The sequence below is a fragment of the Ochotona curzoniae genome, unplaced genomic scaffold, assembly GCF_017591425.1.
Source record: "Ochotona curzoniae isolate NIBS_2020 unplaced genomic scaffold, NIBS_Ocur_1.0 contig_4792, whole genome shotgun sequence".
NCBI classification, from domain to species: Eukaryota; Metazoa; Chordata; class Mammalia; order Lagomorpha; family Ochotonidae; genus Ochotona; species Ochotona curzoniae.
In genome coordinates, this window is record NW_024466389.1 from 12,939,239 (window position 1) to 12,962,803 (window position 23,565).

General features: G+C 40.2%; 1 protein-coding gene across 2 annotated transcripts in view; it reads right to left on the minus strand.

Annotated features, from left to right (window-relative positions):
• Positions 1-23,565, minus strand: part of EIF4G3 (eukaryotic translation initiation factor 4 gamma 3) — a 336,540-nt gene that overhangs the window by 207,653 nt on the left and 105,322 nt on the right. For both annotated transcript variants that reach the window (XM_040988037.1, XM_040988036.1), the window contains exon 4: positions 9,007-9,135. The gene's annotated coding sequence lies outside the window, so the exon portion shown is untranslated. The remainder of the gene's footprint in view (positions 1-9,006; positions 9,136-23,565) is intronic.

The following is a 23,565-nucleotide window of genomic DNA, read 5'->3' on the forward strand; positions in this document are numbered from 1 at the left end:
CATGCCACAAATCAAACTCATGTGCCTCTAACAGAACAGACTGGATTATAAAAAAGACATCCCATACTAAAGAAAAATCTAGAATTCTAGTCAAGAGGAATCAAACATTTTTGACTTTTGGATTAGCAAATAGAAGGGAATATATTTCATATGAAGGAATATTTAGGAAGCTTTACATACTGATGCTAAAATTCATTTTAAATCTTATACAAGATTTTTGGTTTTGGATAAAAAAAAAAGTCTCAAAGGAAGCTCAGAGCTCACCAGAAAACATATTTTAAAATTTTCCCACCTGGCATTTCAGTTTCTAAAAACAAATTAAAATGAACAGACAAAAATTATGTGCTTTTTCTCATAGATCTTATTTTTTTTATTTTTTATTTTTTTTATTTTTTTTTTTTTTACTGGAAAGTCAGACATACAGAGAGGAGGACAGAGGAAGATCTTCTATCCGATGATTCAACCCTAAGTGGCCACAACAGCTGGAGCTGAGCTAATCCAAAGCCAGGAGCCCAGAGCCTCCTCCAGGTCACTCAGGTGCAGGATCCCAAGGCTTTGGGCCTTCCTCCACTGCTTCCCCAAGTCACAGGCAGGGAGCTGGATGGGAAGCAGGGCTACTGAGATTAGAGCAGATGTCCATATAGGATCCCAGCACATAAAAGATGAGGACTTCAGCCACTAGGCTACTGTGCCAGGCCCTTTCTCATAGATCTTAACACCTCAAAACAAACTTTCAAACACCTTGCTGTGGTACTTCCTATGTGCTATCAATCTGAAAGGCAGAGAGAACTCCCACTCACTGCTCTACTCTACAAATGTCCAGCAATGGGCACTCAATCTGAATTTTTAATTTTTAATTGACAATTAAGATTAATTAATTTATTTGAAAGAAGAAGTTATAGAGGGAGAGGGGCCCAACACAACAGCCCAGTGGCTAAATCCTCACCATCAAGCACTGGGATCCCATATGGGCACTGGTTCTAATCACGGCTGCTCCACTTCCCATCCAGCTCCCTGCCTGTGGCCTGGGAAAGCAGTCAAGGACAGTCCACGGCCTTGGGACCTTGCACCCATATGGGAGACCTGGAAGAAACTCCTGGCTCCTGGCTTTGGATTGGCTCAGCTTCGCCCATTGCAGCCACTTGGGGAGTAAACCAGCGGGTGGCAGATCTTTCTCTCTGTCTCTCCTCTCTTTAAATTTGCCTTTCAAATAAAAATAAACCTTTTTTAATTAAAAGAGAGAGAGAGTAAGGGAGAGAGACAGGTATTTTCCATCTGTTGGTTTACTCCCCAAAATGGCCACAACAGCCAAGGCTGGGCCAGGTCAAAGCCAGGAAACAAGAGCATCATTAGTCTCCCTTATGGGCGCAGGAGCCAAGGTCTTAAGCCATCTTGTTGCATTTCCAGGCACATTACAGGGAGCACGATTTCTCACACAGTTGGCAAACACTAAGGTATCTGAGCCAACAAGGGTGTGCACTAGCAGAAAGCCTGGATAGGTTTCAGTCCTAGTTCTCCCAATTCCAGCTTTCTGCTAGTGTACACCCTGTGAGGCAGCAGAGGTTGGCTCAAATAGCTGATTTCACCAGAGGGCATTCCAACTGTTCTATACTAAGTTAAAAATTAGCCCATGTGTTGAAAGGGGTCTGAGGAAAACAAAACATCGGAAACTGGGAAGCACACACTGGAAGCAGTCTAGGCTTTTATATTACAAAGTCTTGCCCAGATCCCAACAAATCTATAGGTGCCCCAGCCTTCCTTCCATTACAGAAACTCCCCAGGAGACTCCTCTTATCAGCAAACTGGTTACTCAGCCTGATAAACTGCACAATAAAACTTTCAAACCCTTCTCTCAAGGAAGTTACCTTCAGGAAAACTCCTCTGTGACCAGGTAAGCTCCCGTCTGACAGCACTATATACTAAACTTTTGGAGAATTTTACCTAATCCACACTCAGCAAATCCTTTGTCCTAGAGAAGAGGGTGGAGAAGGAGGAAGAAAAACGGCAGAATGGCCAGAAGAACAGCACTGATCCTTTGATAAGCCCCAGGCTGAGCACAGCTTTCCCTGAGCTGCATGCGCTCCACTAAGCCAGTCGGAGTGATTAGACACTCTCCGAGTTTGTGTGGAGAGGTGCTTCTGCATGCTGACAGATGTCATACCTCATCAAACCTTGCTCTCTATCTCATCTTGGAATTCTTTCCTGCATGAAGACAATGGCCTGTCCCACCCTTTTCCACTAATACAACACAGCACCAGGTACTCAGCCCTTCTGCTATGGTTTAACTACTGGTAATCTCATAGCTATAACTAGGTTCATGTTGAGGGCCTGGTTTCAAGGGTGACACTACTGAGAAGTGGTAGAAACTTTAGGAATTGAGGAATAGGGGAGTTCCTTAGGTCTCAGGGGACATGCCCTTGGGTGGTAGTTCTCACTGAACTTCAGTAGTGTTTCTCCCAAAGAGGTTGTTATTTAAGGAACAAACTTGATCTTGCCTGTTCCCTCTAACTCTTCTGTTCATACTTACTATAACACTCTGGTCACAACTATCCATCATTTATGAAATGGTCATCCTCACCAGAACTGAGGTAATGAAAGATGTCATTCCTTTTAGCCTTCAAAACTACTGAGGAAAATAAACTTAAAAATTTTTTTTTCGAAAGGCAGATTTACAGAGAGGAGAGACAGAGAAAGATCTTCTATCTATTGGTTCACTCCTCAAACAGCCACAGTGGCTGGAGCTGAGGTGATGTGAAACCAGGAGCCAAGAGCTTCTTCTGGGTCTCCCATGCGGGTGCAGGGTTCCAAGCACTTGGGCCTGCCTCTGCTGCTTTCCCAGGCCATCAGCAGGCAGCTGGATTGGAAGTGGAGCAGCTGAGATACAATCTAGTGCTCATACAGGATGCCAGTACGCCAGGACAGAGGTTCAGCCTGCTGCATGACTGCACCAGCCACCCTAAATAACCTTTTTTTTCTATAAAGCACAACTTAGGTATTTTATTGTATCAACATTAAGATAAATGATATACATCAATTGAGTGAGCCATAAACTGGAACACTCACAGTTCTTAAGGTTATCAATATTATTAGGGATCTTAATATTCACCTAAATTCCACTCTCAGGCAATGAACCCTTTCTACCAACCTGGGGGAGGGCAGAGGAAATATGTCCTTTATGATGAATTTTTTAATACCACTAGTAACTTGGCTTTTATTAACATGAACATAATATGAATACCAGTGGATTCAAGTTGATCAGGTCAAAGCTGATGATATTACAAAGACAGTTAATCACTATATACACAAGCTCTCAGGGCCAGCATCGTGGTAAAGCCACGTTAAGCCACCTCTTGGGATATCGGCATTATAACTAAAGCGCTAGTTCCTCCTCTAGTTGCTTTACTTCCAATCAAACTCCCTGATAATGCACCGGGAAGGCAGTAGACAATAACTCAAGTGCTTGGACCCCTGTCATCGAGATAGGAGACGCAGATGGAGTTCCAAGCTTCTGGCTTTGGCTTGGGTCAAAGTCAGATATACAGAGAGAGGAAGAGAAACAGAGAAGATCTTCCATCCAATGATTCACTCCCCAGGTGACTGTAACAGCTGGTGCTGCCCAATCCAAAGCCAGGAGCCAGAAACTTCTTCCAGGTCTCCCACATGGGTGCAGGGTCCAAGGCTTTGGGCCATCCTCAACTGTTTTCCCAGGCCACAAGCAGGGAGCTGGCTGGGAAGTGGAGCTGCTGGGATTAGAACCAGTGCCCATATGGGATCCCGGTGCGTTCAAGGTGAGGGATTTCGCCGCTAGGTGACTGTGCCGGGCCCGGCACCCAAACTCTTAAGCTCAGCTTCCAACTCTGAATTTTTAAGTTTGCGCAACAGAAACTCAGTGCTCTTTGGGGGATATCAACTCTATGTCCAACCCATTGCTTGCTCTGGACATACTACTGACTCTACTATTTCAATGAGTCACATGACAAGTGAGTAGCAAGCCATTGTAACTGATCACCTAAGGCCACTTACAGAATGAGCCAGAGATATTAACTTACCTAAAGAAATTGAACTGAAAAGTGAAAGACTAAGACCTAGAATTTAGCTCTTTTGATTCAAAGCCTATAAATATAAAGTTCAGAAAAAAATACATAAATACTGCTGTATTATCACATTTTTAAAAAGATTTATTTATTTTTATTACAAACTCAGATATACAATAAAGAAGAGGAGAGACAGAGAGGAAGATCTTCCGTCCAGTGGTTCACTCCCCAAGTAACTACAAGGGCCAGTGCTGTGCCAATCCGAAGCCAGGAGCCAGGAGCTCTTCTGGGTCTCCCACGTGGGTGAAGGAACTCAAGGCTTTGGGCCATCCTCCACTGCTTTCCCAGGCTACAAGCAGGGAGCTGGATGGGAAGTGGGGCTCCTGGGATTAGAACTGGCGCCCATATGGGATCCTGGCACGTTCAAGCGGAAGATCTTAACCAGTTTGCTATCGTGCCAGGCCAGAAAGCTCTATTTTCAAAGCCACAACTGTTTAAAATTCATATTTTCCAGTTGTTAAAATCCATGGAGACTGAGTATTCCACTAATTCTCCAAATTTCCCAATGTATCAATTTAGAGAAAGTTCCTTATCCTATCAACAAATATTAAGATATTGTTAGAACACAGGTAAGTTCCTAACTCTCCTTCTAAGGAAAGAGGACAGGTTACTCTGGGCTCATCATCAGATTCATCAAAATGGGAGCCAAACAGAGCACAAACACACACCGGATTATTCCTCTACCCCAGTGCTCAGACCTCTAGTTTAGACCTCTGATAAAAGGAGTGGCATTTACAGAATGTACTCACAAGCAGCCCTCATGTGACTGATTTTGTCAAACCACAATCTGAAAACGTAAGAATTTACAAGGGAAAACTAAGCACTTTTCTTCTATATGCCAGGTATCAACCGCTTGTCTCTTAGCTGAAAATTCACCCTGATTGCCTGTAATGTGAAAATGGATCTGCGCTCACCAAGTATTTTTAGCTGGCAAAATGTCGCTACAGCTTGTCAGTAGAGGGCACTAGAGGCTTACAGGACAAAAGGTGTCTGCTTTCCACAGCCTCTGGGCTTGGCGGCAGCCATCTGCTACACTAGGCAGATGTATAAAATTTGATTTCTCCAGTGACCAGCACCCCTAAAAGCACAGCCTCTTCAGAGACAAGACTGCTGCAGCACAGAGAAGGAACCAGCAACCAACAGCTAACCCTCTGATTTTCAACTGAATGTCTGTTCTGAGCAATGGTAATGACAGCACTGCCTGCTGACAAGTCATACCATGCCCCTCTCTAGACAAGTTCTAGATCCCAGTCCAGAAAAGTAGAAGCAATATCTTGCCTAACACTCAGAGTCACGAGAAAACAGGTACAAACTTGGTATGCTTTTTTCACATTTTGGGATTTGAGAGGCAATGTATACTATGCTTACTGGCTCAACTGACCTCAAAGTCATTGGGGACATTTGCAATTCTGAGTGAGGAACAGAGCAAAAGAAAGCTCTGCAGCAAGGACAGGCTGCAGCAGCGGGGACTCCAGCACTGGAGACTCGTGACATAAGCACATTAAACGGTACTTGAGTTGCTGGAGCAGAGATGTCCTAAGGAGCCTTCATCCAGTGTGCACTACAGGAGCCCTAGGCTCCAGACACAGGGTAAAAGCTTTCTCTTATGCCTGGTAAGGAAAATTTCTAACAATTTTCAGAGGTAGGATGTCCAGCAAGATCCTAGTCCCACAGTGACATTGTGTCAGCTCAGGAGGAGCTGCACCATGTATGCTCACCTCTGCGCTAAGAATACTTACTGCTCGCTCCTTGCATCTACTAGTCTGGAACTCCCGAGAGTTCTAACCAGCCATTCTCTCCCTTCTTCAATACTTATGAGGTACTAAATCATCCTTCCTATGAAACTTGCCTTATTTGAAACATAGCATAATTTTTCTCTTCAGATTAGAGTCTGACCAATACACAGTAATTATAGCGTGGATAGTTCTCTTTGGTACTATGAAAACCAGCAAGAGTTAATTTTGTTTTGCTTCCAATAGTTAAAATTCACAAACATATCAGAATGATTTATATCAAGTTTAACCAACAGCACTAAATCCAGGACAAATTAATTTATACATGTCTAAGTAGGACTATTTTAATTATGGCATGGCAAATTTGAAGTTCTTTCTCAAATGTTCTAAAATATCATTATTCAGCTTCTGCTTTAGCATTATTTTTAGTAATTCCTTACATTTCCTATTATTCAAGCACAAAAAAGCCCTAAAACGCAAAGGCCAACACTGAATGAGTAATGTCGTTATGCATGCAAATACCAATGATCTGAAAGAGAATGTATCAATTTATTTGCAGGCCCAGCACGGTAGCCTAGTGGCTAAGGTCCTTGCCTTGCATATGCTGGGATTCCAAATGGGTGCCAATTCATATCCTCGTGGCCCTGCTTCTCATCCAGCTCCCTGCCTGTGGTCTGGGAAAGCAGTTGAAGACAGCCTAAAACTTTGGGACCCTGCCACTCACATGGGAGACCTGGAAGAGGCTCCAGGCTCCTGGCTTCAGACTGGCACAGCTCCAGCCATTGCAGTCACTTAGAGAGTGAATCATCAGATGAAAGATATTCCTCTGTATATCTGACTTTGCAATAAAAAAAAAATCTACTGAAAATAAATAAATCTTTAAAAAAAAAAGGTTATGGGCTTGACTCCTCACCCTTTTCCAATAAGCTATTAGAACTACAGCTAGCAATTAACTACAGGGAAACTTCAACAGACATGCAATATCAAGTTCAACAATATCCTTGGAAAAAGCCTAAAATAAAAGAGAATCAAAGAAGCCTCTTGGGCCCGGCGCGGTGGCGCAAGTGGTTAAAGGTCCTCGCCTTGCACGCCCGGGATCCCATATGGGCGCCAGTTCTATCCCTGCAGCCCCGCTTCCCTTCCAGCTCCCTGCCTGTGGCCCAGGAAAGCAGTTGAGGACGGCCCAAAGCTTTGGGACCCTGCACCCACATGGGAGACCCGGAAGATGCTCCTGGCTTCAGACTGGCATAGCATGGGCCATTGTGCTCACTTGGGGAGTGAATCATTGGACGGAAGATCTTCCTCTCTGTCTCTCCTCTCTGTATATCAGCCTTTCCAATAAAAAAAGTAATAATAAAAATAAATATTAAAAAAAAAAACACTGTTAGGGGGCCAGCATCATGGCATAGTATGCTACTCTTCCACCTTTGGCAATGGCATCCCGTATGGGCATTGGTTCATGTCCCAGCTGCTCTACTTCCAGCCAAGCTTCCTGCTTATGGTCTGGCAAAGCAGTGGAGGATGGCCAAGTCCTTGAGACTCTGCACACAAGTGGGAAACCCAGAAGAAGCTGCTGGTTCATGATTTCAGATCAGCTCAACTCTGGATGACTGCAGCCATTTGGGAAGTGAACCAGTGAATGAAAGGGATCTTTGTCTCCTTTTCTCTATAAACCTACCTTTCAAAAAAAAAAAAATCTTAAAAAAAAACCCACAGTCTGAATGTCTGTTAGATTTAATAAGCAGAAATCCACTAAGGAAACCATAATTTATTAACAGTTCAACAGAAATTTAAATCTATCAAATTCTAATCATCTAGATGTAACTAATAATCAACAAATATATGACAGAGCAGTTAAGAAGCCACATGAGCAGCTACATTCCATATTTGCAGGTCAGGGTGCAAGTCCCAGCTCTGCCCCAGTCCAGCTTCCGGCTGGGTGCACGCTAGGAGGCAGCAGGTGAGGGCTCAAGGAGTTGCATCCTTGTCCCCTACTTAGGGGCTGGTTCCCAGACACTTGACGAATGAACCAAGGGATGGGAAGTCTGGCTGTCTACTGTTCAAATAAAATCAACAAAAAAGAATTAATAAAGAAACCAACAAACTAAAAATACCAATGAAGTTACTAAAGAGCAGAAAAGCTCCATTTTTCACAAAAGTAGAAAATAACCCACACTCCACCAGAAAAGAGAGTATTGGACAGTGGTAGATGACACCCTGAAAACTAAATCAGTGCTTTCTGGGTTTTCATAATTTCATTATTTGTTATTCATTCATTCACTCGTCTATTTTAAGAGGCAGAGAGACAAAGAGCTCTCCTTTGTAGACTAACTCTCCAAATGTCAGCAACAGAGGTTAATAATCTGACACCCAAGTCTCTTAAGTGGAAACACATCCCTCAAGTGGAAATATCACCCCCAGCATAAATCTCCAACAACAGGCAGCTGGAGTTCAGATGTGGAGCAAGGAATAACATGTAGGTATTCTGGAGTGGGATGTGGATGCAGACTCCCAAACTACTATGATCAAAGCCTGTTCCTGAAAAAAAATTTTAATGGACTTTAGAATCACACTGTAATGATTAAAACAACACAACAAAGAAAAACAATACAACACTGAAAGTAATGTATTAAACATTAAGATTCCAAAATGGAGGCAAGCGACAGGATTAGCAAGCTGCCACCTATGTATGGCACCAGCATCCCATGTGTCACTGGTTTGTATCCCAGCTGCTCCACTTCCAAGCCAGCTCCCTGTTAATGCATCAGGCAAAGCAGGTGAGGATGGACAAAGCATTTAGTCTCTTTAACCCATGTAGGAGACCTAGAAGAAGCTCCTGACTCCTGGCTTTTGATTGGCCCAGCTCCAGCTGCTGCAGCCGTTTGGGGAATAAACCAGCGGAAGGGAGATATTCTTCCTTCTATCCCTCTCTCCTACTCTCTGTGTAACTCTGCTTTTCCAACAAAAACTAATAAATCTTCAAAACAAATGATTCCAGAATTAAATGGATGAAATTGTAACCAGCCCTCATTATTAAAAGGGTGGCCACAGAGAATAAAAATTATACTTCCAGTACCGGGTCTATGTTAACACCCAAACATCTGTTTTAAAGATTGTTTTCATAAAAAATAAGTACTTGTTTTACATGAACAGTCAAGGGGGAGGGAAGCTGATCTTACTTGAGAGAGTCCAGGGGACGATGCATGTCCCGGGGGCGTTGCCGCAAGATTTGGATGCCCCTTGTTTATCTCATGTGCTGAATAAGGGGAAGGGGCTGGGGGCCCCTGCTGTCTTGTGACTTGTGTTACCTGTAAGGAAATCAGAATTCAGTAAGAGCTGTATCCTAGTAACTCAACCCTAATATAGCTAAACTGAGAAACTCATTTCAGAAAAATCACATTTTTCTGTCTAAAAATTTATGCCAAAACAAGTATCAGAATAAAGGATTACATTTCTAAAACGGAAAGAAGGTGCCGTAAGTATTTCTACCAAATTAACAAAAGATTTAATTTTAAAAATGTATTTCTATGAAATTTACAGAGAGGCAGAGAGAGTCAGCGAGTAGGAGTGAGACAGAGAGAGATCTCCCATATCCTGGTTCACTCACCAAAAGCCGAGGCTGAGCCAGGCCAAACCCAAGGATCCAGAAACTTGTTCTCCCACATGCCAGGGACCCAAGACCCTAAGCCATCACCTGCCAAATCCCCAGGGTACTCTAATAGGAAGCTGAACTAGGAAGCAGGGCAGACCTCAAACCCAGCCACTTCCCAACTAGTCAATTACTGCACAAAACACCTGTTCCTGATAAAAAAAGATTTAAAGCATTAAATCTAAACCAAAAACCTTGAAGAAAAAAAAAGCCAAGTGAAAGACAGACTAGAAACTATTCACTATATGATGCCACTTTACCAAACAGAAATCAGATAAATGATTCCAGGGGGAGGAGTGATCAAAATGGGATACAGAATTCTAGAGTGATGTAACTTTCTTGTATGTTGACTATACCAGCAAGTACCTGGCCTGTGTTTCTCAAGACTTAGAATTAATACATTTGACAAAAAAGGGAAAAAGTTTATCTGTCATACCCAAATAAATTCTAACCCCAAAACAGGCAAAAGTCTTAAGAGAATAATTACATTAAGGTCCTTTAAAAGTACACCTAGGAGGTGATATTGCAACACACCCAGTTAAGCTGCGATCTGCAATGCCGGCATTTCATAATCAAAGCACCAATTTCTGTCTCCTGCACTGCTTCTAATTAAGCTCATTGTTGATGCATCTAAGAAAGTAAAAGAGGACGGACCAAGCAAGTATTTGAGCCTCTAACACCAATATGGGAAACTAGGTGGAGTTTCTGGCTCCTGGATTGGGCCTGGCACCGCCCTGGCTGTTGTAGATATTTGGGGGGGAAACCAGTAAATGTACAATATTTTCCTCACTTCCACTTCTCTCTCTCTCGCTCTTTCTCCCCACTCCGCGCCAAAATGTTATCATCCTGCTATTCAAATCAATCACCTTCTTTAAAAGGAAAAAGTGTATCTAAATAAGCATGTACATGTCATCTGTAGGCTTCTATCTACATGTCTGTGTATATGTAAGAATAACATAAATATATATATACATTTTAAGATGAACAGAAAGTATTACAAATATCTTTCCTATTTACATTCCCCTATATACTAGTCATGAATTGCTACTACAGAAAAGTAACTAATAGAATACTTTTATTTAACAAAAAAAAATGTATTTTCTCCTTTTGTTGGAAATCAGTTTTCTATGAGCCCATGACTAATATGAAACCAGTTCACTCAGTATCTACCCAGGACCTACCCAATCCCCAATCAATGCTAAACAACCCACCCTTCTCTATCCTTCACAGACAGTAGGCAACTCTGTCCTCCTTAAAGCAAATTTCTTAAATGTTACGAGGCCATGAAACCTTTGGCAACCTATTAAAAAGCAAATACCTTCGTAGAATCAGTTTTAAATGCATAAAATGTACAGAATAATCATTAAAAAATTATACATAATTCCCAGTTTATACTGGTTTTATAAGTTTTCAACTTTGTGATGTTGTAAAAACACCCCAAAGCAACCATCCTATTTTTAATTTTCTGTTCTTTAAATTTATTGAGCAATTCCTTACTATATTAATAAAGCAGGCTTTATATCAGGTGATTTTGTCCAACTGTAAGATAATGTAAGCATATTCTGAGTACTTTTTAGGCAGATCTGCTAAGCTTTGATGTTCAATATCTTAACATATTTTCAACATATATTTTCAACCTATATAACTATCATAAATTCAATCACAACTGGCATAAAGTATTAACATAAATTCATTATGTAATGACATGTGCCTTCTTTATTAGTCCTTTAAAAATAAGAACTAAGGGCCAATGATACTGCACAACAGGTTAAGCCACATCTATAACACTGGCATTCAATAACAAACTGCTGGCTTAAGTCCTAGCTGTGCCACTTCATCCTAGCATCCTGTTCATGTACCTGGTGGTGAGGACTGTAAAAGATGGCCTACAAGCCTGGGTTTGGACCACTGTCACCCATATGAAGATCTGAATGGAGTTCCAGACTCTGGGCTTCAGCCTGGCCCAACACCAGCACAGAAGCAGCCACTTGGACAGAGAACCAGTGGATGAAAAATATCTCTCTACTTTTTCAAAAAAATAATTTAAAAAAATCAGAGGCATTCATCACTCAAATAAGTGAATGATAAAATCCAATGTTGGATTTTCAGGAATATAAGTAAGACATTACCTTGCATCAACATTAATGTTTGAAAACAGAAACAGAAAAAACTTTTACAACTTTAAAAAAGGGATTTCTACAAATCAACAAAGAATGAAAGTTTTATAAATTACTCTAGATGAAGATTAGCAACCATCGGATAAGCTTATCTGAAAACAGCAAGTACTAGATTGGTCCATAAACACAATGCTTGGATGAAAGACAAAGTCACTTTCCTGAAGCCAAAGTATTTTTTTCTTGCTATAAAGAAAAATTCCTTGAGGACAACCTCAAGGAAGAATAATTTTAATAGGCATTTTCTTGAGGTGTACATCATCCAGACCAACTAAATAGTTACACTGACAGTTACACAGGATTCCTTTTGTACTGGGCAACCTGGTACACTCTTCATAATTGGGAATTTCTACTAATAAAAGCAGTCCAAAGAAAATAATCTGTATCAAAATCATAGAAAAACTAGAATTTACAAAAATGGTCATCCCAGAACAGGCTGATATATAAAATGAGCATTTCTGAGTTTCACTGTACTATATTCAGTTTAATAATAGTGCCCAAACTGCATGGGTCACTATATATTAATTTTTGAGTATCATACTATCTGACGCTACATTATATAGCTGAAATGCTATGCCAGGAGAAAAAGGTAAACCACACAGAAGAGGAAGATAACAGAACTGTTTTCTAAACACATGGCTGGCACAAGCAACAATGAATTTACTGTGAATAGAAGCCAAATTTAAAATAAAATTTGAGTAATCCTTATAAAATATTCCTAACTGCTGAATCTTCTCTCTGGATGGCGTGTCCTGCACAGAGGCCCTAGGAGACATTTTCACTGATTTTTCACAGGTGCATACTTCAAAGCAGAACAACTTATTCGAGAACCTGCCTCTCACTTCTCTCAGGTTGCTTCAATTCAGATCATACTGTTGTAATCCACCTGCTTGAAAACCAATTCAAGGAAGTTTCACACAAAGAAATAAAAACTATGTTTTCTTGATATGTGAAAAAATGTTACTACAAGGCCTGGCACAGTGGCCTAGCAGCTAAAGTCCTTGCCTTGCATGCACCAGGATCCCATACGGACACCGGTTCTAATCCCAGCAGCCCCACTTCCCATCCAGCTCGCTGCTTGTGGCCTGGGAAAGCAGTCCAGGACAGCCCAAAGCCTTGGCTCCCTGCACCTTGGACACCCAGAAGCAGCCCTGGCTCCTGGCTTCAGCTCCTTCACAGCCATTTGGGGAATGAACCAGTGGGTCAGATTACAGCGAGAAAAAGAGGCAGAGAGGAAAATCTTTCCTGTTGATTCATTCCCCAAGTGTCCGCAACAGCAAGAGCTGAGCCAAACTGAAACCAGGGCTCCTTCCAGGTCTCCCAAGTGGGTGCAGGGTCCCAAGGCTTTGGGCCACTCCTGACTGCTTTCCCAGGCCCTGGGCAGGGAGTTGAATGAGAAGTAGGGCTGTCTACAAGACATACCACCCTGAATGTGCCAGATCTCGTCTGATCTCAGAAGCTAAGCAGGGTCAGGCCTGATTAGTACTCGGATGGGAGAAGCAGGGCCGTCGGGATTAGAACCAGCACCCATATGGGAACTTGGCTTGTGCAAGGTGAGGATTTTAGTCACTAGGTTACCATGCTGGCCTGAGTTCCAACAGATTTAATTTTTATTCTCCTATGTATAGAACATGTCACCTGCAAAGAGGTCATCAAAGAAATCATTCCTTGTCTACATTTTTTTTTTTTGGTGGGGGGCCTAATAGCTCGAGTGAGGCCTTCCAAAAGTATGTCAAATGGTAACAGTGAAAGTGGGCATCCTTATCCAGTTTTTGATCTTGGTGGAAAAGCTTCCAGTCTTTCCCTGTTCATAAGGATACTGGCATTTGGTTTTCTATACATTGCCTTGATTGTGTAATGGAATGTTCCTCTTGCGTCTACCTTGCTTAAGGTTAGCATGACGTAGTATTGGATTTTACCAAATCTCTGCGGATGACCATATGGTTTTTATTCTTCAATTTGTTGATGTGCTGTTATCACATTTATTGATCTGTATATGTTAAACCATCCTTGCATGCTTGAGACGAATCCCACCCGGCTCAGGGGAATGATCTGTCTTAGGTACTGCTGGATCCTGTTGGCTACTATTTTGTTGAGGATTTTTGCATCTTTGTTCATCAGGAACAATGGTCTATTGTTCTCTTTTCTGTTTCTCTGTTGTATCTATTTGACTTTGGTATAAGGTGATGTTGGCTTCATATAAACAGCCTGGAAGGACTGCCTCCCTTGTTGTTTTGAATAGCTTGTGGAGGATTTGAGGAAGTAGTTCTTGGAACATTCTGTATGGACTTTTCTTTTTTGGGAGAGATTTAATTACTGATTCAATCTCCATCCTGTCTATAGGGCTATTTAGATTTTCAGTTACTTCATGATTCAGTTTTGGTAAATGCTATGTGCAGAAATCTATCCATTTCTTCTAGATCTTCTGGTTTGTTGACACATAGCTGCTTGTAATACTTCCTAATTATCCTATGTATGTCTGAGATATCTGCTGTTACATTTTACTTTTCATCTCTGATTCTACTGACTCGTATCTTTTTTTGATTATTAGTTTAGTTACTAGGGAATTTATTTTGTTGATTTTCTAAAAGAACCAGCTCTTCAATTCATTGATCTATGCATTATTCTTTTGGTCTCTATATGGTTTATTTTTATTTTCTTCCTTTTTTTTTCTGCTAATTGAGATTATACTGCTGCTGTTTTTCTAGCTCCTTACATATGGTTAGCCAGTTTACCTGGTGCCTTTCTTTTGTCTTTTTTATTATTTATTATTATTTACTTTTATTATTGGAAAGTCAGATTTAGGGAAAGAAGGAGAGATAGATCTTCCTTCTCCTAGTTTACTCCCAAAGGGTCCTCAACGGCCACAGCTGAGCTGATCCCAAAGCCAGGAACCAGGAGCTTCTTCTAGGTCTCCCACATGGGTGCAAGATCCCAAAGCTTCAGGCCAACCTTGACTCTTTCCCAGCCAATAAGCAGCGAGCTGGAAGGAAAGTGGAGCAGCCAGGATAAGAACTGTTGCCCATATGGAATCCCGGTGCATGTAAGGTGAGGACTTTAGCCACTAGGCTTACCACACCGGTGCCTTTCTAACTTCATGACCTGAGTACTACTGCAATGACCTTTCCTCTTAGCACTGCCTTGATCATGTCCCACCAGTTTCAATATGTTGTGGTGATGCTTTTGTTTTCCACTTCATTGTTTTACGATACAGTTCCACAGGGTCTGGGATTTCCCTTAACCCTTCCTCATATCGCCCCATCCCACTGCTTTCCTGTCTATTATTAGAACACTATAGTTTTTCATAAATAGTCATAAGTCCAATATTCTACTATTTAAGTGTATCCTGGTATTGCGGGAATGGACAATGGCAGACAGTCTAGCATCCTACTGTCAAGATATATTTAACAGTTTCATTGGGAGTCCATCTTTGATTTGGAAGTAGAGATGCACACTGCAGTGTATCCTCACATCTGTGTATGACAGTCTATTGCAGTTACTATACATCCCCTTAAATGAAAAGCCACAAAACAAAACCAACAACAGGAAGAAAAATAGAAATTTGCAACACCATGAAGTCAAACAACATGCTACTGAATGACTAATGTATTGCTAGGAAATTAAAATCAAGAACCTTCTTGAAAAATATGATGCTACTGTATGACCTATGAATCAATGAAGAATTTAATGAGAAAAACAACTATTTTGAAGGCATGAAAATAAAAACAAAAACATCAAAATCCATGCAATAGAGTTTCCACCAATTTTTGTTGGTGAGACGTGTTGCCTGTAGGCAACAGACAGATGGATCCTGTTTTTGATCTAGTCACTAATCTAAGTCTTTTGATTGATAAGCTTAAACCATTTACATTCGGCATTAATATCAACAGGTAGTGATTTGATCCTGTCATTTTAGCAGTTGCCACAGTCAGAGCTGAGCTGATCCGAAGTCAGGAGCCTGGAGTTTGATCTGTGTCTCCCATGCGGGTATAAGGTTCCAAGTTTTTGGGCCGTCCTCCATTGCTTTCCCAGGCCACAAGCAGGGAGCTGGATGGGAAGTGGGCTGCCAGGATTAGAACCAATGCCCATATGGGATCCCAGTGTGTACAAGGAGAAGACCTTAACTATTAAGCTACTGCACCAGACCCCATGTAACACATTTTTAAGCAACATTTGTATTCTACAATATACAGGTACTGGTAAAAACTTCTTAGAAAAAAATCACACAAAGCTCAGGCAAAGCCAAAATAAACTCACAGGACTACATCAAACTAAGAAGCTTCTGTTCAGCAAAGGAAACCATCAGCAAAGCAAAGAAGCAACCAACATAATGGGAGAAAATAATAACGGACAGCATCCAGGAATTACAAAGAGCTTCAAAAACCTCAATGACAGCAAAACAAACAACACCGTGAAAACAACACTATGAAGAAATGGGTAAAGGAAATGAGCAAGCATTTTTCAAATGAACAAATTTAAATGGCTAATAGATACATAAAAAAGATGCTCAGGCTGCATAGCTATTAGAGAAAGACAAATAAAAACTACACTGAGAGTCCACTTAACTCTAATGCGATTGGCCTACATTTGGAAATTTACTAACAGCGCCTGCTGGTGTGGATGTGGGGAAAAAGGTACCCTCTGCTGTTAGTAAGGGTGTAGTGTAGTACAGCCACTGTGGAAGTCCGCATGGAGAGTAACAAGACAACTGAAAATTAATCTACCATATGACCCAGCTATCCCACTCCTGAGCATATATTCAAAAGAAGCAAAATCTGCATATGAAAAAGTGACCTGCAACCCTATATTTAGAGCAACACAATTTATAACAGCAAAGACATGGAAGCAACTCAGACACTGTTTGAGGAGGAATGGATGAAGAACTAAACTACAGTTTCTTCATCCACTCCGCAGACTACTACTCTATCATTATAAAGAATGAAATTCTATCATTTGAAACAAAATGGTCCCAACTAAAGACCATTATGCTCTTGATATGAACCAATCTCAAAAGGATAAATATCATGTTGTTTCTAATACGAAGGCAAACACCATGCAAAATACCAAATAAACAGATGTATAGGTAAACATGTACATACACACAGTCTCAGAGATGAACTGGTAAATGTAGACTGGCATACTGCTCAGATATATTATAGGATATATTTCTACTCCCAAATAAAGGAGAACTCCCAATGAAACTGTTCAATATACCTTGACAACGAACTAGATTTTCTAGCATTGTCTATAGCTCTCATTCTTGATGTACTTAAATAGTGGAACATTAAACTTGTATGCTACTAAAGGACTATACTACTGTAATAATATGGGGGGAAATAGTGGAAGGGTAAATGGGAGGAGAGGAGAGCAGAATGGGAGAAAGGGAAGAGCAAGGGGGAAATTCCCATACCTACAAAAATGTATCAAGGAAAATAATACAAATAATTTTTTAAAAAATTTTTTAAAGAAATGGCTAACAGACATGAAAAAAAATACTTAAGTTCCCTAGCTATTATGGAAATATAGATAAAAACCACACTGAGGTTCCACCTAACACTAGTAAAAATAGTCTGCAGACAGAAATCTAATACCTACTAGCCCGGATGCGGGGGGAAAGGTGCCCTAACTCCACTCCTAATGGGAGTATAGACTAGTGCAGCCACTATGGAAGTCAGTATGCAGAATGCTCAGCTGCAGTATGCATCTCCCCCCGAACAAAAGGGGAACTCCCAAATAGAACTGTTCAAAATACACTGACAATAGGATACAAGACTACTGCCACTGTCTACACCTACAACATCATGACACACTAAACAGCAGAGTGCTGGACTTGTGACTGTTGCTGAAGGACTATACAACTGTAATAATATGGGGAAAGTGTGTGGGGGATGGCAGATAGAGGGGGGAATCCCTGTGGAAATGCATCATTTAAATTAAAAAAAAAAAAGACACACTCAATTTCTTACAGATACTTTGTTCTGGCATTGGCTATATAGAATATGAAGCTTCCAGAACTCTCAATACTGGTAGAAATTACCAGTAAACTGGTAAAATTACTTTAGGAAAAAATTTGGCATTAGCTAGCACACTTGAAATTAGTCCTGTTATGATTCAGCTTTTCTATTACTTAGATATACAGTCATGAAAAATTAATGAAAATGTGTACATGTCTATGAACATTCATAGTTGGTATTTTTCTGAATAATCCCAAACTGGGTGGAAAAACTAAACTGTTAAATAATGGATCAATGGTGAAATGGTTTCCCTATGAAAACAATAAAAAACTATGAATCTACTATAATATTTATAGTATGATTCCATCTGTAGAGACTACCACAGGAAAGAATTGATTGTAACAGCCCATAGAGGGAGTTTTTTTAATTTTAAATTTTGAATTTTATGATACAATTCTGTACCGTCTGGGATGCCCCACCCAATTTTCACCCTCCGACTGGTTTCCCCATGTTGTCACAATAGTACAGTCCTTCATAAGGAGCTACAATTCCATGAGTCTGCTATTTAAGTGTGCTCCTACATTGCCGGTACAGCCAATGTCAGACAATCCATCATCCCATCATCTAGGTATGTCCAACGGGAGTCCATATTTGATTTGGAAGTAGGGATGCATATTGTGTTGTGTCTTAACATCTGGATATAGTAGTCTCCATTACTCCATCATTATACATTCCAATTTGCATGATGGTTTCCTTACACTACAGACAACATACAGTATTTGTCTTTTTGGGATTGACTTATTTCACTGAGCACAATGGTCTCTAGTTGGGACCATCTAGTTGCAAATGCTATAATCTCATTCTTTTTAATGGCTCAGTAATATTCCATGGGTTAGATTTACCACAGTTTCCTTAACCACTCCTCTTTGGATGGACATCTGGATTGTTTCCATGTCTTTGCTATTGCAGATTGTGTTGCACTAAACCAGGATTACAGATCCCTTCTCACGTGCAGTTTTCATTTTCTTTTGGCATATTCCTAGGAGTGGGATAGCTGGAGAATAAGGCAGGTTTATTGCAATTCTCTAAGCACTCTCTATACTGATTTTCCATAGTGGTTGTATCTACCTGCACTCCCACCAGCAGTGAAGGCATGAAGTATTACCTTTGCAGAGAAATATAGCACATAAGAGCTAAAGCCCAAAACTTGTATGTTTTGAACAGAAAAGTCAAAATTCTTATTTTCAAAGTACTTGCTAAATTCTAGCTTTAAATTTAATGACTTTGAAACATAATTCCTTTCTACCACATCCATCAACAAAACAGATTATAAGTAAAAATAAGCAAACTATTTGAAAACCAAGTACTAGTTACAATGGTTTCAGAATGCTATTGTGCAAAGTAGAAAGAACATAAAAAATACAGCTACAAAAAGAAAACATCTAAAACTAAGACTTGTGAAAACATCAGTTGACCCGTGATGTGTTCAGAGACTGGAATAGTCTGCAGAGCTGAACTACCATTCAAGATCTCTACTTAAAATTATCTTTTATAAAAATCAGTAATATTCTGGCAGTTTCTGATCAATGTGTCCTACAAATTTTAAGGTAAATTACAAAGATCACGCAAACTAAGAGTACAGATTAGGTATAAAACACTAACTTATCTGATATGACCAAATATTTTGGCCAATTAAGAACTCTATGACCACAATTTTCTTTCTTTCTTTCTTTTTTAGATTTATTTTATTGAAAAGGCAGACTTACAGAAAAAAGGAGAGACTGAGAAAAAGATCTTCCATGCACTGGTTCACTCTCCAAAATGGCCACAATGGCCAGAGCTGAGCTCATCAAAAGCCAGGAGTCAGGAGCTTCTTTTCGGTCTCCCACATGGATGCAGGGTCCCAAGGCTTTGGGTCGTCCTCTACTGCTTTCTTAGGCCACAAACAGGGAGCTGGATGGGAAGTAGGGCCACTGGAATTAGAACCAGAGCCCATATGGGAACCCGGCATCAACAAGGCAAGGACTTTAGCCACTAGGCTATGTACTGGGCCCGCAGTTTCATCTCTGATCTAGCTTATTAGAAGGGAAAGGTAAAATGGCTCAAAAGCTTGAGTCTCCACAACCCACATTAAAGAACTGGAATGTGCCCTAGGCCCCTGGCTAATGTTGGCAACTGAAGAGGGAACCTGAGGAAGCATGCTATCTCTGTCTCTTGCTCTCATTTTCATTCTGCCTATCAAATAAACTACATATAGAAAATATTGAAAATCAAGTTCCCTGAGCATGATTGCTCTTTCCTTACACAGAACAATGGAAATAGCATTCAGTAAATACAAGAGGAAAACTGGACAGGTGTAAATACTAAAAATTAGAGCTATGGAGTGCTGGAGAGAAAATATTCCTAGCTTCCTAAATTCAGAGATACTATAGCCAGAAGTCAAGGCTATGCATAAGTTCTGGCTGACTCGCACTGCACCTCCCAGCTTCTGAAGATAAGACAGGCAAAAATGAAAGAGTTCTACATGAAATTTTTCTGACTTCCAAAATACCAGACAAGCTAAAGACAAAATCAAAACAAAAACAAAAACATAAAAAGAGTATGTCTTTATATTAAATACACGTGGGGCACAGTGGGTTAAGTCATCACTTTCACATGAACGCAGTATCCCACATGGATTCCAGCTCACTGCCAATGTGCCTAAGAAAACAGAAGATGGCCTCTACCACCAACATGGGAGACACGGATGGAATCCCTGGCTCCTGGCTCCGTCTGCCCATCCCCAGGCATCGTGGCCATGTGGGGAGTTAATCAGAGCACAGAACATCCCTTTCCGTGTGTCAATCTTTAGCTCCTCTTCCTATTCACTCCCCTTCAATAATTAAATCCTAAAATAAAAATTTTTAATCCTAATTTTTTAAATGAACAAATACACAGGAAGGCAATATGTAAGTACAGTACATGGGTATTTCATAATAAAATCAAATATAAAATTTCTATACATACAAACTTGTGACTAGCTTCTAAACATAAAGGCATTGACAGAAAAATAGTTAAATACTAGACAAAGATTCATCTTATTGCATTTATGTATGTCTAGTAAAAACAGAGTAATTCAAATAAGCAAACTTTTATATTTGCTAGATTCTACCCTAATGCCCCCAACAGGTTACAGCAACAAGTAAAAACCAGGAATTGGACATTCAATGCACACCTCCCACATTGATGGCAACAATCCAATTACATTAGCTATCACTGCTAGCCCTTAATACTACATTAGCAGAAAGCTAAAGTTGGCAGAGATAGGCCAGTTACAATTTAAATCAGACCTAACTGCTAAGGTAACATCTATAATTTAACTTTTTAAAAGATTTATATACTAACTGAGAGCCAGATTTATAAAGAAAAAACAATCTTCCATCTGCTGGGTCACTCCCCAAATGGCAATAACCAGAATGGAGCTGATCTGAAGCCAGGAACCAGGAGCCTCTTACCGGTCTCCCACATGGGTGCAGGGACCCAAAACTTACACAATCCTCTGATGCTTTCCTAGGCCACAGGAAGGGAGATCGCTCAGCAGTAGACTAGCTGGGACCCAAATTGGCACCCACCTGGGATGCTCATGCTACAGAAGCATTAGCCTACTGAGCCATTGTTCTGGGCCCAATTTTAAAAAGAAAAAAATTTTAGCAGCAAAGTTTTAACAGTAAAAGGCATATGATTAGTGTTTGTGAAGTCATCCCTTACTTTTTAATCACAAGATAAATATCCCTCAGTGAGCTCATCTAAAAAGATTCCAACAGCTGCAACTCCCACATGGAAATGACTAAGTTCAATTTGGGGTAGTCTGGAATGATCCCAAAATCTTTCCTTACTTGTATAAATTCGATATTCTATACTCCTTAAATAACAGAATAAAGTTTTTTTCACTTATATTAGTTTTTCATATCATCCTGACTCTTCCTTTAATTCACTTACTTCCCAAAATCTACAGCTACTGGGAAATAAATAAAAGCTGGTCTACTCAACTAAAAGCAGCACTACCGTGGTTACTAGGCAACCTTATTTAGCATCATGACATCATTCAAATGATGACACCATTATCAGTTTCCACTCAGCACAAAGGAAAAAAAAGATTTTTTCCCCCTCAGCCTGCATTTACCAAGGTGAACTATATGACACTCCAGATATTCAAGTATGTTTGGTAGTTAAGCAATTCCACATGGTTCAAGTAATACAGTCACTCTTCTCAGGGAATCAGTTCCAGAATAACCAAAGCCTCCTAAGAGAACATCAAAATGTGTAGATTCTCAAACCCTTCACATAAAAGGGTGAACACTTATACAAAAGCCATATAACCGTCCCATACATTACTTGTAATACCCAACATAGTAAAAGTATGTAGCTGTTAAAATACTGCTTAGAGAATAATAAGAAAAAGCAGAACATAAAAACTTCCATGAAGATGTGAAAATTTTTCTCTAATATTTTCTACTGTTATTTGCTGATTCAGAACATGTGGCCATGGAGGACAGATCCTTTTTAACACTTAACACTTAAACACATATGCTAATGGGGCCATTGCAGTGGTTCAACTGTCTAATTTTCTGCCTGCCAGGTGACAGCATCCCATATGGGCAACAATTCATGCCCCCCCTGCTGCACTTCCTGTCCATCTCCCTGCTTCTTTCCTGGGAAGACAATGGAGGATGGACCAAGTCCTTGAGGCCCTGCACCCACCTAGGGGATGCAGAGGAGGCTTCTCGCTCCTGACTTCATAACACTTAACTAACACTGAATAAATACTTACAGAATTAAATTTATCTTAATATCCTTAATAACTCTGCCTCTTCTCTAATGTTTAGATCCCAAAAGCTCTAAGAAACCAGAATCTTTTCAGTTCTTCTATTTTCTTACTGATAAATTTGTGATCATTTAGAATCTCACCACAAAGCAAATCATTTTTCTATTTAGGCAGTTGAGAAAATGATTGAGTCCAATTATCAGAAATTTGACCAGAAAAATTATGTGACAGCATCTGGCTTCATAAATATTTGATGATGTGGCAGTGAGGGTTGTCTAATGATATTACTGATGGTTAATAATGAGATTTTTCTAAACTTCCTGAAGAAGCAAAAGGTGAGTCAAAGAATATACTCAAGTTCAGTATTTTGTAAACATTTTTATAAATTTCAATCCAAGATAACCTTAAAACATAATGCAAGGCTTACTTGATTGCCTTATATTAAAATCTCAGTAAAATGGAAAACTGCACCTTTCAAAATGCAAAACTGCAAATCAGTTTTTAGTGCCAATTCAATATTGTTTGTGATCTTCACGGAAACTCTTAAGGCCGCTGTAAAAAGCTCATTTGCATCTACTGACCGAATTACTGGAAATACTAGTGACCCATGTTAGAAAATGGACACAAACACTGGGCAGAAAGGGTGACCCTTATGCTCACCTTGTTTTCCAGCTGCTGAAATAACGCCTAACTATGTCATTTGTTATTTAAAAAGAAAATAGCAAAAGAGCTGGCAGCGTTCACCTCAGCCTTTACACTCCACCTCACCTCCTCCCTAACGGTGAACAAGCTGGGATCCATTCTTCCAAACCCTGTATTTACAAACGCTTATCCTATAAATAAATCCAATAACACAATTATAGTCATCTTGATATGTTTTTGTCCTTATCTGTCAACATCAAAACATTCATTCTTCCGCAAAATAAGAACAGTTCATGGCATACATGTAATTCTAGTCTTTCATTTTTTAAAAATTTTATTTACTTGAAAGGCAAAAAAAATTCATTCAGAAAAACCGTCTGTCACTGGGTCACTCCCACAAACTGACAACCAGAGCTGGGACAGGCCTAAGCCAGCAGCCAGGAACTCAACTCTGGTATTCTATGTGGACAGTATCTGAGATCATGCACTTGGGAATCACTTACTGCCTCCTCAGT